Source organism: Entelurus aequoreus, linkage group LG03, assembly GCF_033978785.1.
Source record: "Entelurus aequoreus isolate RoL-2023_Sb linkage group LG03, RoL_Eaeq_v1.1, whole genome shotgun sequence".
Lineage (NCBI taxonomy): Eukaryota > Metazoa > Chordata > Actinopteri > Syngnathiformes > Syngnathidae > Entelurus > Entelurus aequoreus.
Window position 1 is genome coordinate 49,925,961 of NC_084733.1, and position 15,910 is coordinate 49,941,870.

Genomic DNA, 15,910 nt, shown 5'->3' on the forward strand with positions numbered 1-15,910 from the left:
GAACTGCACTATTTTTTTGGAATGTTGCCTATCGTTCACAATCATTATGAAAGACATGACGACAGATATAATTTTTTAAATGCATTCTAAATCGTAAATACACCTAAATAAAAGTCCGCTTACAGCGGACCCAATGGGAGATCCACTATAAAATTTGATAAATAACCTTTTAAAAAGCGGCAACATTACTCCCATTTACATTTTATGATTTGAATATTGACCAAGTATTAGTATTATAAGCGCTAAAGCGCTAACACAGACAAACTATTTATAGCGGTGCCGTGACCACTTCCTGTGTCCCTACGTTTACATCATCGAGTGGTCTGCTGCTTCCTCACTTCCCTGCTCCCTGTAAATGTATTGTAAATCATAAATCATGCATCTCACCTGGACAGAAGATGGCTTGTGATATAATCCGACAAGTTGGGACACCCTTTCTTCGTGAGGATTATGAGTCATTCTTCACCTAAATGGGAATATATGAACATCCAAGCAGTCGGCATCCTACCGACAGCAGACCTCGTACCGTAAGTGATGTTTCATTATTTTTGTTGGCTCTCATAAAGTCTGCAGTGAGCAGAAATCAGTGATGAAGAAAAAAAAGCAAAAGTCGTGATGCATTTTTTAAATTAATGCAGCACGTATGCTTAAAATGATCAAAATATTAATATACAGTGTATATATATATATATATATATATATATATATATATATATATATATATATATATATATATATATATATATATATATATATATATATATACATATATATATATATAAACTGCCCGTTACTACATTACATATACAGCATACTTACATCATGCAAATAAAAACCTAATGGAGGTGTTTGGATGTTTTTTTAAGGGTTTTATAGGCATAATTGTACGGATCCATTAGGCTCCATTGTAAGCGGACTTTTGATCAAATGTATTTAATATTTGGAATGCATTAAAAAAAAGTTGTCATGTCTTTCATAAAGATTGTAAACGATAGGCAAAATTCCAAACAAGTGCCTTATCTTCAATTAGAATGTAAAAAACACATCTAGTAAAGCGGAAGCTCTCGTAGCCCTTTGTGGGCACAGAGGCATCAAGCAAGATGTTTAGTACCCTTATATATGTAACACAGGTAGTTCGACCCCCCCAGCCACCACTGCTCCAAGCGGAGCACGAACCGTAGTTGCCCGGTTGAGAGACGAGTGTGCTGACCACCAGGCTAAAATCCAGAGCTGGCAGCTTAGCAGCCAGGACTACTCTTGAAGTTGTCGGGGAGTGAGGTTTCGAAGCACCCAGCCACACTGGGCCATACAGAGGGATTTTGCTTTTGCCGGAAGTGCATGCCAGAAGCCATTTTGAGGGTTGAGCATCATTGTTCACAATAACGCTACACGTTATATTTCCGAACTATTCAGGGGAAAATAACATTGCACCGGCTGTGATAGGATGGAGAAATACTGTGAGTCATTAGATAAGAAGTCCCTTTGTTGTTATAAGGAGCAAACAGCCGTAATTGGGGACGGCGTGGCGAAGTTGGGAGAGTGGCCGTGCCAGCAATCTGAGGGTTACTGGTTCAATCCCCACCTTCTACCATCCAAGTCACGTCCGTTGTGTCCTTGGGCAAGACACTTCACCCTTGCTCCTGATGGGTCCTGGTTAGCGCCTTGCATGGCAGCTCCCGACATCAGTGTGTGAATGGGTGAATGTGGAAATACTGTCAAAGCGCTTTGGGCTCCTTAAAAAAAGGGGTAGAAAAGCGCTATACAAGTACAACCCATTTACCATTTAATTGGATGTAAGGATCCGTACAAGATCGACAAGTCTGAGTAAAGGAGAGACCACGACATCTTCCTTGATGTCTCATACCTGGACTTTATGAACTGCTTAATTGATCAACCGAGCTCATTTTACACTTCGAAAGTCAAGAATGCTATGACGGCTTTGTCTGTGGATGGGTTCGTTACGTTTATGTTTATCTGTATAAACCCAGTGGACATCGTGTCGTCAAGCCAGTCGAGAGTTGCACTCTCAGAAATGATCCAGCCCAAGTTTGACACGCAGGATAATCACGGATAACCAATCTAATGACATGCCAGCACACTGAGACTGCAAGGCAGGATTGTGAGAATGTTTTCCTCATGTCGCTTCACTTTTCTATATGTGGAAACTACAGTCCGGATAAGAGAAGTGATTACTACTACGTTACAACTACCATCAAAGTACTTCGACCTAACATCAATTTCATGCAAAGCGGGGCTGTTATTTATTTTAGATATTTTTTTAACTTACAAAATGTTTTACCTGAAATTATCCGAACAAACACGACGTAGTCAGAACGTTACATCTTGGTTGATTGCAACTATCCTTCCACCTCGATTGTGGCAGTTAACAATGGCACATGTCGTCAGCATTATCAATATTACTGGATTAATTATCGGAGAGAATTAGCCTTTCACTAACTTCCGCCCTTCAATATGGATATCGGCAATGCATTGAGGGAAATGTAAAATAATCGAAACGCCTCTATACTAATGTACTTGCTCAGCCGGTTTGCACCCGTTACGTATATATTGAGAGTTGGGCACTCTATCTAATGTTATAATTTAACAGGTTTTTTTTAACAATGTGAATGTCACCGCACCTGCATGAGGTAACCCAAGCATTGGACTCCTCAAATGTGGCAGAAAAACCAGTGTTAAAAAGGTTACCTTATTTTTCGGACCATAAGGCGCATTAAAGAGGTCATATCATGATTATTTTTTCTACATTTAAAACACTTCCTGTGGTCTACATAACATGTAATGGTGGTTCTTTGGACAAAATGTTGCATAGATTATGTTTTACAGACCATCTTCAAGCCGCTTTCTGCCCAATTTTGTGGGTGGTCTTATTTTCCTTCGACAGCATCTTCTTCCCATCCTCTTTTCCCGTATTTTTTGCGCTTCCATAGTGAGTCTACTGACAGATATGAGTTAGAACTGTATGCTACTTTATGGCAACAGCGGAGGATGAATGTCCCACAACAAGAGGATAGAGAAAAAGGAGCTTATTGACTACGGCTGATGGATCGGTCTTCCCGTCCAACTGCTGGGAAGTCTCTGGGCCGCTCGGGGCGGGGCATCCCGTCTTTCTGCCCATGTGGGGTGTGGTCTCCCACTGGCTTAGGGGCTGGCTGTCCCCTGCTTCTCCCGTGCCTTGTCCTCTACTGGGCGTGTTTGTCTCTGGTCTGCTGCTGGCCTGACTGTGTGGGGCCGGTGGTCCCTTGTTCCCTGGGCATCGCACCTGCTGTTTTGGGTTGGGCCCTCTGGGTGGCTGGGCCGTACTATGGCTCCCGCACACACTGGGAGACAAATATATTGTACATGTACATGCAAATACACATTCATACTTACATACACACAATTACTCAACCATTATTCAACGCACATTCATTCATACATACATACGCGCACACATTGGTACTTACGCTTCCACATACATACACAAATACAGTACATACATACACACTCACGGTACATACTATAATATAATCACGTTTCATCAAACATATAACATTGTTACCCTAGGGGAAACTGGATAACACACGACACACTGACAATGTTTAACCTTTTGTTACTATAACAATCTACAAGGTTAATGCTGTTTGCTTCTCTTTCTTCCCCTCAATTTATCTGCTGTCTTTTGTAATTCAAGTTATCATTACATATGTGTATTGTTGCATTTGACACAATTGTATTGTTGATAATAGAGGTAATTATTATTAGTATTCATTATCAATAGTGGTATTTCTATTGGTATTTTTATTGCTCCATTTGCAGTGTTGGGACTAACGCGTTACAAGGTAACGCGTTACTGTAACGCCGTTAGTTTCGGCGGTAACTAGTAATCTAACGCGTCATTTTTTATATTTAGTAACTCAGTTACCGTTACTACATGATGCGTTACTGCGTTGTTTTACGTTATTTTTTATGTAGTACCGGCTAGAAACAGAAGATCTGAGTGTGTTTTATTGAAGCGCTGCGGTGTCGTGCTTCTGTGTCACAAGGAAAATAAGAGGCGTGCTTTCTGTGGGTGGGGGCGGGGGGCTCCCAGACCGTAGTTGAGGGGCGCAGGGGAGACGTTCCTCCAGGGCCTATGTACTTCGTGGCTAACAACCTTCACTTTACCTGGAAATGGGTCTTTACAGCTGAGGGTGAATAACGAGGCCGGCGGTTTGTTGCAACTTTGTGACTTTATTGGACGCAGCCATCCACCAAGCTAGAGCACCTGCACGCACTCACTGTCGCCGTTCCCTCACTTCTCTCGTCCACTTACTCACTGACATCACTCACCTCACATGCTGTCATATCTTAAAGGGCCACACACACACACACATACGCTACTCTCATAACAACTAACAAGACATCATAACGAAGCCAGAAGTCGAGTTTCCTTAATATGGAGACATTCTCAAAACGTTTCTTTTGTCGAGCACAAAGAAAATAACATTTTAGTTAAATGTAAGTTGTGTCTTGGATCAAAGATTCTATCTACTTAAAGTTAAAGTTAAAGTGCCATTATGTTGCAGCTATTTAAAATAGTTTTGTTAATTTGTTCTGGCCTGAAATAAATTGGCCCTATGAAACCTATCTTTGTCTTTGTGTGTTGTATGTAGACCACATTGCTTAGCAGAGTTTGTGTGTTGTATGTAGACCACATTGCTTTCTGAGTTCAGTGATGCAAATGCATGTCAACAGATTGTATTATTTTCCAGTGCAATAACAGTACTGAAATGAAGGCTAAAAGGGTATTAAAGGCCTACTGAAACCCACTACTACCGACCACGCAGTCGGATAGTTTATATATCAATGATGAAATCTTAACATTGCAACACATGCCAATACGGCCGGGTTAACTTATAAAGTGCAATTTTAAATTTCCCGCTAAACTTCCGGTTGGAAACGTCTATGTATGATGCGTATGTGCGTGACGTCACGACGGCAACGGAAGTATTCGTACCCAATATGACACAATACAAACTGCTCTGTTTCCATCGAACAATTCCACAGTATTCTGGACATCTGTGTTGGTGAATCTTTTGCAATTTGTTTAATGAACAATGGAGATTGCAAAGAAGAAAGTTGTAGATGGGGTTGGTGTATTAGCGGCTGGCTGTAGCAACACAACAAGGAGTACTTACTTGGATAGCAGACGCGCTAGCCGATGCTAGCCGCCACCGCATCTGTGATCGGGTGAAGTCCTTCGTCGCGCCGTCGATCGCTGGAACGCAGGTAAGCACGGGTGTTGATGAGCAGATGAGGGCTGGCTGGCGTAAGTGGAAAGCTAATGTTTTTATCATAGCTCTGTGAGGTCCGGTTGCTAAGTTAGCTTCAACGTCGTTAGCAACAGCATTGTTAAGCTTTGCCAGGCTGAGAATTATTAACCGTGTAGTTACATGTCCCTGGTTTAATAGTATTGTTGATCTTCTGTCTATCCTTCCAGTCAGGGATTTATTTATTTTGTTTCTATCTGCATTGGAGCCAGATGCTATCACGTTAGCTCAGTAGCTAAAGAGCTTCACTGATGTATTGTCGTGGAGATAAAAGTCACTGTGAATGTCCATTTCACGTTCTCGACTCTCATTTTCAAGAGGATATAGTATCCAAGGTGGTTTAAAATACAAATCCGTGATCCACAATAGAAAAAGGAGAGTGTGTGGAATCCAATGAGACCTTGTACCCAAGTTACGGTCAGGGCGAAAAAAGATACACCCTGCACTGCCTTTCTAGTTCTTCACTCTAACGTTCCTCATCCACGAATCTTTCATCCTTGCTCAAATTAATGGGGTAATCGTCACTTTCTCGGTCCGAATCTCTCTCGCTCCATTGTAAACAACGGGAAATTGTGAGGAATCCTACCTCCTGTGACGTCACGCTACTTCCGGTATAGGCAAGGCTTTTTTTTATCAGCGACCAAAAGTTGCGAACTATATCGTCATTGTTCTATACTAAATCCTTTCAGCAAAAATATGGCAATATCGCGAAATGATCAAGTATGACACATAGAATGGATCTGCTATCCCCGTTTAAATAAAAAAAAATCATTTCAGTAGGCCTTTAATGGGAGCCTTAAAAAAAAAGAAGTAACTAAATAGTTACTTTTCACAGTAACGCATTACTTTTTGGTTTAAGTAACTGAGTTAATAACTGAGTTACTTTTGAAAACAAGTAACTAGTAACTGTAACTAGTTACTGGTTTTCAGTAACTCACCCAACACTGTCCATTTGTAGTGTAATAATGTTCATTGTCATTTCTGTGTAGTAATATTTACTTCACTTACTGCTTGCTATCATTTTTCGCATCATATTTGTACATATCGTATTTGCTGATGTTGTTGTTGTTGTTGTCTCTCTGTCTTACGTCCCTTTTTTCCCCGCAATTTCGCCCTCCGTCTTTCTTTTTTCTTATTTCTATCCCCTCCTGCTCTGGTCCGGCTGCGGCAAATATTATTATAAATCTATTTAATAAAGTTAAATACAAATAAGGCAACAAGCGAAGTATCCTACACTTCTTTTTTGTTAAAAAAATCTGTACAGCAGATCGGGCATCTACATCAACAATATGATTGGCACGAGTGGCTGAAGAGCGACGCAAAATTAAATCTAACTTTGTCTTTCACCGATTACCGTATTTTTCGGATTATAAATCGCAGTTTTTCTCATAGTTTGGCCGGGGGTGTGACATATACTCCGGAGCGACTTATGTGTGATATTATTAACATTACCGTAAAATATCAAATAATATTATATATCTCATTCGCGTAAGAGACGAAGCAAATGTCCGCAATCGTCACACACACGTCAGCAATCGTCACACAAGTCAACCAATAAGAATTTGGCGGGGGCGGGTCATGGCAGAAGTGCATTGTACGTCATGACAGAAGTGCATTGTAGGTCATGGGATGCTAACTGCTGCTACATCCGTAGCTATTAAAATTGATTATTTCAACATTGGCAGTAACTTATAAAAACTGAGAAGGGCTGAACTAAAGTTGCACTGAAAAGGAAATCATATACTGCAGATTACAAGCTGGACGTAGTGAAATATGCAGCAGAAAACGGCGATCGAGCAGTAGAAAGAAAGGAAGCAGCGCATACCAGGAGCGACAACGAGGAAGAAAATTTCATCGGATTTAGCAATCAGGAGTGACAGATTGTTTGGTAAACGTATAGCATGTTCTATATGTTGTAGTTATTCGAATGACTCTTACCATAATATGTTACGTTAACATACCAGGCACGTTCTCAGTTGGTTATTTATGCGTCATATAACGTACACTTATTCAGCCTGTTGTTCACTATTCTTTATTTATGTTAAATTGCCTTTCAAATGTCTATTCTTGGTGTTGGATTTTATCAACTAAATTTCCCCAAAAAATGCGACTTATATTTGAGTGCGACGTATATATGTTTTTTTCCTTCTTTATTATGCATTTTCAGCCGGTGCGACGTATAATCCGGAGCGAGTTATAATCCGAAAAATACGGTAATGCTTAATTTGTGGACCCCTCCAGATGTAAATACTTGATGTGTCTCCAGGGATGATGCTCAAAACCGGTTTTCCCGGTTGTTCGATAAGAAAAGAACCGAGTCCTCGGACTCGAATCCCTTTTTGAGAACCGGTACCCGTTATCTAGACCACTATAGTAAAGAAAAAAAGTTGGTTCTTTATTCGAATCCCTGGGAACGAATCCCGTCCCGACAAGAAATGCTCCGTGGGACATCACAAGAAATGACGTCACGTAGCTCAGTCATTAGGCGCAGATAGTGAAAGCAGGAAAAAAATGGACGGGAAAAAGCGCTCCAAGGTGTAATAAAGTTCAAAACAAAAGGTATAATCCAATGAATAACTTTACTGAGAGATTTGAGTAGGGTCAAACACATGACGAACACTTTTACGACCAACCGGAAACATAGCAACCAGGCTAGCAACGCACCTCCTTTACGGCAGCTGTCGCAATGTTCTTAAAGCAACCGCAGCACATGCATATATATACAACATATATGGCATCTCCCTTTTTTAACTTTTGTTTTTCTTTCCTTGTATACAAAACAAAATCACACTGTTTATGTGTTGTCTGTCTAATTATAAATAATGCAGACGAGGCGTGTTGGCTAAGTTTTTGACGTTTACTTTCACAGCGTGCTCATAACCTCATTCTTAGCCTCATTCGGGGCTACCGCGCATGCTCGTCACTCCCGTTGCATGCTGGGTAGTGTAGTTGTTATATTCCCTAGCTCATAACATCACATCTTTCCCCCTATAAAGAAATATTGTTAACTCAATAAAGTGTATTTCTTTTTTTAGCTTTAACTTTTCATTTTTAGCATTGTAACCACATTTGCAAACAACTTTTTTCTTCATAGAATTTTCTTTCAATGAAGAAATAAAGTGCAAAAATGTCAAAGCATCAATACAAACAGTTGTGTCAACACTTTTTTTTTTTTAAACAACTCGAAAAAACCAAGAGTTCTTAACAACTCTCAATCAGCCTCTTAGGTGGCTGAACATGTCTCTTAGGTCTAGACAGTCTCTCAACAGCAGGTGACGCGGACACTGCTGTCAGTCCCTGGTCAGCAAGGTCAGGCTCCGTGTCAGCAAGTTCTGCAGGTCCAGCTGAGTCCTGTTGAGCCTTTTCCTGAGTAATAGCTGTAGTTAGTATGTTCCAATAGCAGCAGAAGTGCACTTTTTGGAGAGCTGTATTATTTTCAGTTTTGTGCCCAAGGGACTGATTTTATTTAACACTATATTATTATTTATACACTTATAGTGATCACAGAGACAGGTTGTTTTTGTGTTACTGTATATATTTTTTTTTCTGAAAAATCCCACTTAATATACTTTGGGTAACAACAGTCAATATTTATTTATTTTATTGTATTTTTTTAGGGGGGCAACAGTCAATATTTATTTATTTATTAGATTTAATTTTTTTTCTTATATAATAAAAGTGAGCTTTTGTTAAACCAAATATTGTGTGTTTTTTTCCATATACAACAACCTATCTGGATTCGATAAGAGAATCGATAAGAGAATCGATAAGAGAATCGATAAGGAATCGGTTCAATAAGAGGATTCGATAATAGGCTCGAACTCGATAATTTCTTATCAAACATTATCCCTATGTGTCTCCAATCTTTTCTTCTCAAAATCCTTGTGGATCGCAAATTAAATGAGGTTGAGGCGAGCAGTCACATCTTGGTGTTGAAGAATGGTTTAAATTTTTCTTAGGAGTGTTTAAATCCACTCTGTCCCATGTTAAATATTTTCTTTCATGATTGCTTGTATATTTGCTCCTTAACCTTTCAAAATATGCCCAAATCTTCACTGATGCAGGTAAACAAACCATAACCTAATAGAAGGCTGTAAGAACAGCTTTTTCACCAGTAGCACCGGTGCTACTAAATGGGGAAAAAAAATAGTAGCACAAAACATTTTTTGTAGCACAGAAAAAATTTAGGAGCAATCTGAAATGTCTTAAATATTACAATTGTATTATTAACACTCAACATACACATGAATACTCATACATAAAAACACATTGCCATCCTAAGGCCTACTCTACTGTAACGCTCAATTAAACACAGATAATATCCCTAAACTTTGTCAGCACTGTCGCTAACACAATTGTAGGGTTGGGCGATATGGATCAAAACTCATATCCCGATATAGTTTGGCCCTTAAACTAGCCCATAAATGAAAATATCCGTTGACATAACTAAGTATCTCCACTAAGGCTTGATTTAAAATGTTCGGGACTGATGGGGATCCCACATCCACAAAAACAAATACCAACAAGTAAGAAAATTAGGTTTTGCATAATAGGATCCCAACCTCAGATGAGTTGTGAAATAAGAAAAAAGATAAAGCCTTGAAATTAATATAAGAAAAGTCAAATGTAATCTCCAATCTTCTTAAAAAAAAAACATTTAGCTCAGCTCAGTTCTTCAGCTAACAAAAACGCAGTAGAACGAGATGTGAAACAAAGTGCCCTGGTTAAGAGGACATGTTTGAAGGTCAGCAGCAACATGAAAATAATTGACCTTTAACGTTTTTATAGGTAAACATTATTATAGGACATACACACAAAGATTTTAGCCAGGAACACCAACCTGCCAACTGCTTCATGATGCTGTGTGACTTTTTAAAGTGTTTAATTATACTTACTCGTTACTTTACCAAAAAAGAAATGTACTTACTAACGGAATTACTCTTTAATAAATTTAACTAATTACTAGGTAAAGTAATTCATGCGTTACTTAATTTTTTTTTTAAATATCTGAAATAATGCAGTTAAGATAAGTTTGTGTATGCATCAGAGCGTGTGCCTTTTAAAAGGTGATGCCTGTTTCCGAGTGACGTGTGACATCGGCGAGACTCACACTCAGTCATAGCTTGAGCTATCTTTGTTAGCTTAGCAGGCTAGTAGCAGCAGTTTGCAGCTTTGACGGCAGCTTTTTGAATATTTCACTGGTTGTTACCTCTGCTTAAAGGCCTACTGAGATTATTGTTTTTTATTTAAACGGGGATAGCAGATCCATTCTATGTGTCATACTTGATCATTTCGCAATATTGCCATATTTTTGCTGAAAGGATTTAGTAGAGAACATCGACGATAAAGTTCGCAACTTTTGGTCGCTGATAAAAAAAAGCCTTGCCTGTACCGGAAGTAGCGGGACGTCGCAGGTTGAGAGGCTCCTCACATTTCCCCATTGTTTACACCAGCAGCGAGAGCGATTCGGACCGAGAAAGCGACGATTACCCTATTAACTTGAGCGAGGATGAAAGATTCGTGGATGAGGAATGTGAGAGTGAAGGACTAGATTTCAGTGCAGGACTTTCTTTTTTCGCTCTGACCATAACTTAGGCACAAGGGCTCATTGAATTCCACGCTTTCTCCTTTTTCTATTGTGGATCACGGATTTGTATTTTAAACCACCTCGGATACTATATCCTCTTGAAAATGAGAGTCGAGAACGCAAAATGGACATTCACAGTGACTTTTATCTCCACGACAATACATAGGTGAAGCACTTTAGCTACGGAGCTAACGTGATAGCATCGGGCTTAACTGCAGATAGTAACAAAATAAATAAGCCCCTGACTGGAAGGATAGACAGAAGATCAACAATACTATTAAACCCTGGACCTGTAACTACATGGTTAATGCTTTCCAGCCTGGCGAAGCTTAACAATGCTGTTGCTAACGACGCCATTGAAGCTAACTTAGCTACGGGACCTCACAGAGCTATGCTAAAAACATTAGCTATCCACCTACGCCAGCCCTCTTCTGCTCATCATCACCCATGCTCACCTGCGTTCCAGCGATCGACGGCACGACGAAGGACTTCACCCGATCATCAATGCGGTCGGCGGCTAGCGTCGGATAGCGCGTCTGCTATCCAACTCAAAGTCCTCGTGGTTGTGTTGCTGCAGCCAGCCGCTAATACACCGATCCCACCTACAGCTTTCTTCTTTGCAGTCTCCATTGTTCATTAAACAAATTGCAAAAGATTCACCAACACAGATGTCCAGAATACTGTGGAATTTTGCGATGAAAACAGAGCTGTTTGTATTGGGATACAATGAGTCCGAATACTTCCGCTTCAACCATTGACGTCACGCACAAACGTCATCATATCTAGACGTTTTCAACCGGAAGTTTCCCGGGAAATTTAAAATTGCACTTTATAAGTTAATTGGCATGTGTTGCAATGTTAAGATTTCATCATTGATATATAAACTATCAGACTGCGTGGTAGGTAGTAGTGGGTTTCAGTAGGCCTTTAATAGATTCAATGTGCTTCAAACGGCTTATTGTTGAGATGGCGCCATGCGCTGTTTGTGTCAAGTTTTAAGGTGGTGAAAGAAACATTGTCTTTTACATGACCTGTTCCTCCAATTAAGAGCTTGTTTTCTTCCGTGTTTAAAGACGAATTGGAGCTCTCACACACCGCTATAGCTAAAACCCCGCTTCCATATGTGCATGGCCTAGGAGGGACACAAACACACACACAGCTGTCAGCGCGCACAGTGATCACTGACACTTCCACGGCAATCACTTGTCCATTTGGTTATGGTTATGGTTTAAGTTTATTTCAAACATATTATACAGATGGGCGGAAACTTTACTCTAGTTTGATCAAATTTGGATGGATTTATTTTAGGAACAAAACGCTAATTAAAGGGTAAAATCTGTATTCGTTCGACCTATTTTTAGTCGCAAATGCGACGAAAAATGCTCGCACAATGCTGCTCATGGTAATCTAGACTATCACCTGAAACCAGGAAGAGCCTCTTGGTCACATGATTGCAACTCAGCAATAGGTAAGAAAAGTTGGTTTTGCATAATATCCATCCATCCATCCATTTTCTACCGCTTGTCCCTTTCGGAGTCGCGGGGGGTCGCTGGAGCCTATCTCAGCTGCATTCGGGCTGAAGGCGGGGTACACTCTGGACAAGTCGCTACAGATAGACAACATTCACACTCACATTCACACACTAGGGTCAATTTAGTGTTGCCAATCAACTTATCCCCAGGTGCATGTCTTTGGAGGTGGGAGGAAGCCGGAGTCCCCGGAGGGAACCCACGCAGTCACAGGGAGAACAGGCACAGAATTGCGAAACAACACGACAGATAATATCTCTTCTAATAGGTGCCATTTTGGGGCCCTTATAAAAACTGCATAATAATGCCTGTATGTTGAAGCACAGTATGTCTGACTACAGTAGCCGTAATGCTCCGATAATCCATCAAGTAAACGGACTTCATAGCTCCTCAAAAGTCATACTAAAACATTTTGACAGATTTTTGATCACTATGTTATACTGTATATTATCAATGAAACATCAACGTTTTGGTGGTGCTTGTTGTAACTATAGGTTAAGTGAAATCAAAGTGAAAATACCGCATGCATAAACTTCTCTCACAGATTGGGATTTTTTGAAAATGTTATCACAGACTTCACAAGATAGTCCACCATGAAACAAGCAAAGTCGAGTGGAGCTGAGCCAACACCACGCTCGAGTTAGCAGTGATTACTCTGTCAATATCTGTATAATCTGTTTATTTACTTTTGTTATTATCCATGTTTTTAAATGAGTAGTTTCCTTTTAAAAATGTGGGTGTTATTGTAGTATGTATGCAGCAATGTTCAGCATAAAGAAAACCTTGCTAAATACCTTCTACTAGTTGTATTTTTTCAAGCCTATTAATTATTTGATTGGTTATTAGGCTTTCTGTCCAATGTAAAAGTTGGATTTAATGTGCTTCCATGGCTGTATGTTATGTATGTTAAGATAGTGTGTCTTTGCTATGGGATATGCAACCTACCTGTACAAGACATTTATTCATCTAGTGTGGTATACAATGGTACCTCAATTTAAGAGTGCAACAACTTAAGAGTACTTTTTAGATAAGAGCTGTCTCTCGCTTTAGGTTGCAAGCAATTATCTGAGTTACAAGCCTCCCTGCCATTAATTGCCGTAACAAATATCACAGTGAACCCCGTAAGAAACAACCAACACTTTTGGTGTTTTAGTCACTAGCATTTGCTTATAGATAGAGATCAAAATAACTTGTTTTGTTCAGTCATGGGAGTGCAAGGGAAAATACTGCTAAGAAGAAGTGGATTGTATTCATTGAATGAAAAACAAATAAAAAAGTCAAAAAAATGATTGCGTGTGCAGCCGACTTGGCGAAGCAATTCAAGTGTATCACTGCTCGTCTGCACGATACTGAAGCAGAATGAGTCGAGTGCCAGCCAAGAATGTTAAAATAACATCTATACGGTGAACATTTATTGATTACAACATGAAAAAGCTGCTGAATGTGTGTTTGACGGCAGAGCAACTGGAAGAAGTACCGTATAAGTCCGCTCTCCTAGCTAAATGCTGTACATGCGTTCGTTACATCTCGTCTCGATTACTGTAACGTTTTATTTTCGGGCCTCCCTATGTCTAGCATTAAAAGATTACAGATGGTACAAAATGCGGCTGCTAGACTTTTGACAAAAACAAGAAAGTTTGATCATATTACGCCTATATTGGCTCACTTGCACTGGCTTCCTGTGCACCTAAGATGCAACTTTAAGGTTTTACTACTTACGTATAAAATACTACACGGTCAAGCTCCTGCCTATCTTGCCGATTGTATTGTACCATATGTCCCGGCAAGAAATCTGCGATCAAAGAACTTCGGCTTATTAGTGATTCCCAGAGCCCAAAAAAAGTCTGCGGGCTATAGAGCGTTTTCTATTCAGGCTCCAATACTATGGAATGCCCTCCCGGTAAAAGTTAGAGATGCTACCTCAGTAGAAGCATTTAAGTCTCATCTTAAAACTCATTTGTATACTCTACCCTTTAAATAGACTCCCTTTTTAGACCAGTTGATCTGCCGTTTCTTTTCTTTTCTTTTCTACTCTGCTCCCAACCCGGGGTGGACCGCTAGCCTGTTCATCGGATGGGGACATCTCTACGCTGCTGACCCGTCTCCGCTCGGGATGGTTACTGCTGGCCCCACTATGGACTGGTCTTTCACTGATGTGTTGGACTTTCACAATATTATGTCAGACCCACTCGACATCCATTGCTTTCGGTCTCCCCTAGAGGGGGAGGGTTACCCACATATGCGGTCCTCTCCAAGGTTTCTCATAGTCATTCACATTGACGTCCCACTGGGGTGAGTTTTCCTAGTTTTCCTTGCCCGTATGTGGGCTCTGTACCGAGGATGTCGTTGTGGCTTGTACAGCCCTTTGAGACACTTGTGATTTAGGGCTATATAAATAAACATTGATTGATTGATTGATTGATTGATACATAATTTTTTACATTACTTCATAAATCTACTGTAGTGTTTTGTACCTATTGCATTGTTTCTATACAATATATTTTATCCAAATGTTTTACAGGCATGTTAGGTATTAAAATGTTAAAACTGATATTTTGGGTGCCAAATGATTTGATATACAAGTGTTTTGAGTTAAGTTCTCTGTCACAGAACCAATTAAGCTCGTAAGTTGAGGTACTTAATGCCAAATTAGTCAACTCCACCAAATCTTTAGGTGTATGGATCCTCTCTATCACATTCAGCTATATTTTGATGATACAGTATCTTGTATATTTGCCACTAAACATTTGATAATACCAGAACATATGCACAGCTGCTGGTAACTTTGGTGGCCACATTAAAATGTTTGCCCTTCTATTGCCTTTGGAGTAGGTCATGTGATTGCAACTCAGGGATATGTTGTTGTTTTTTAATTAATACCAACACATGGAATGTTGCTGTACTTTTAGTGTAATAACTGAAATATGTTTGCTTTATGGAAATGCATATATTATTTTCATTGTGAAGGTTTCACGAGCCCAGATATTGTATCTTATGTCATCATCAGGTCACAATTTTCACACAAGTGTTATATTCTATTAATTGCACTACAATGCAGGGTAATGCCATTGATATGTAGATATGACTATTTTTAGAGTAAACATTATTATGGAGATCAGACTAAATGTTGCTACCTTTACATTGGTCATATCTTCCTTTTTAACATCTAGTAAAACTGTACAGGCTTGTTGGGGACATCTAATTCTCTGTAGATCATTTCCAAAGCAATTAGACATGCCTTTACTACTATAAAATATAATGATAAGAGCTCTGGAGATAAGATGCTATTTGTACTCAATATCAATTTGGGGTAGCTGCCTAAGAGCCTTGTTATCAGGAATATATGTTTAAATCCTGGTAAATTAAAATGTAAAAAAAAAAAAAGGGGAGACATATCTACCATGATGTCTATCATGACATTTACATGAGGTTCTTAGATCTAATCCTCATTAATGGACAAGACTTCATTAATTTCTCACATTTGT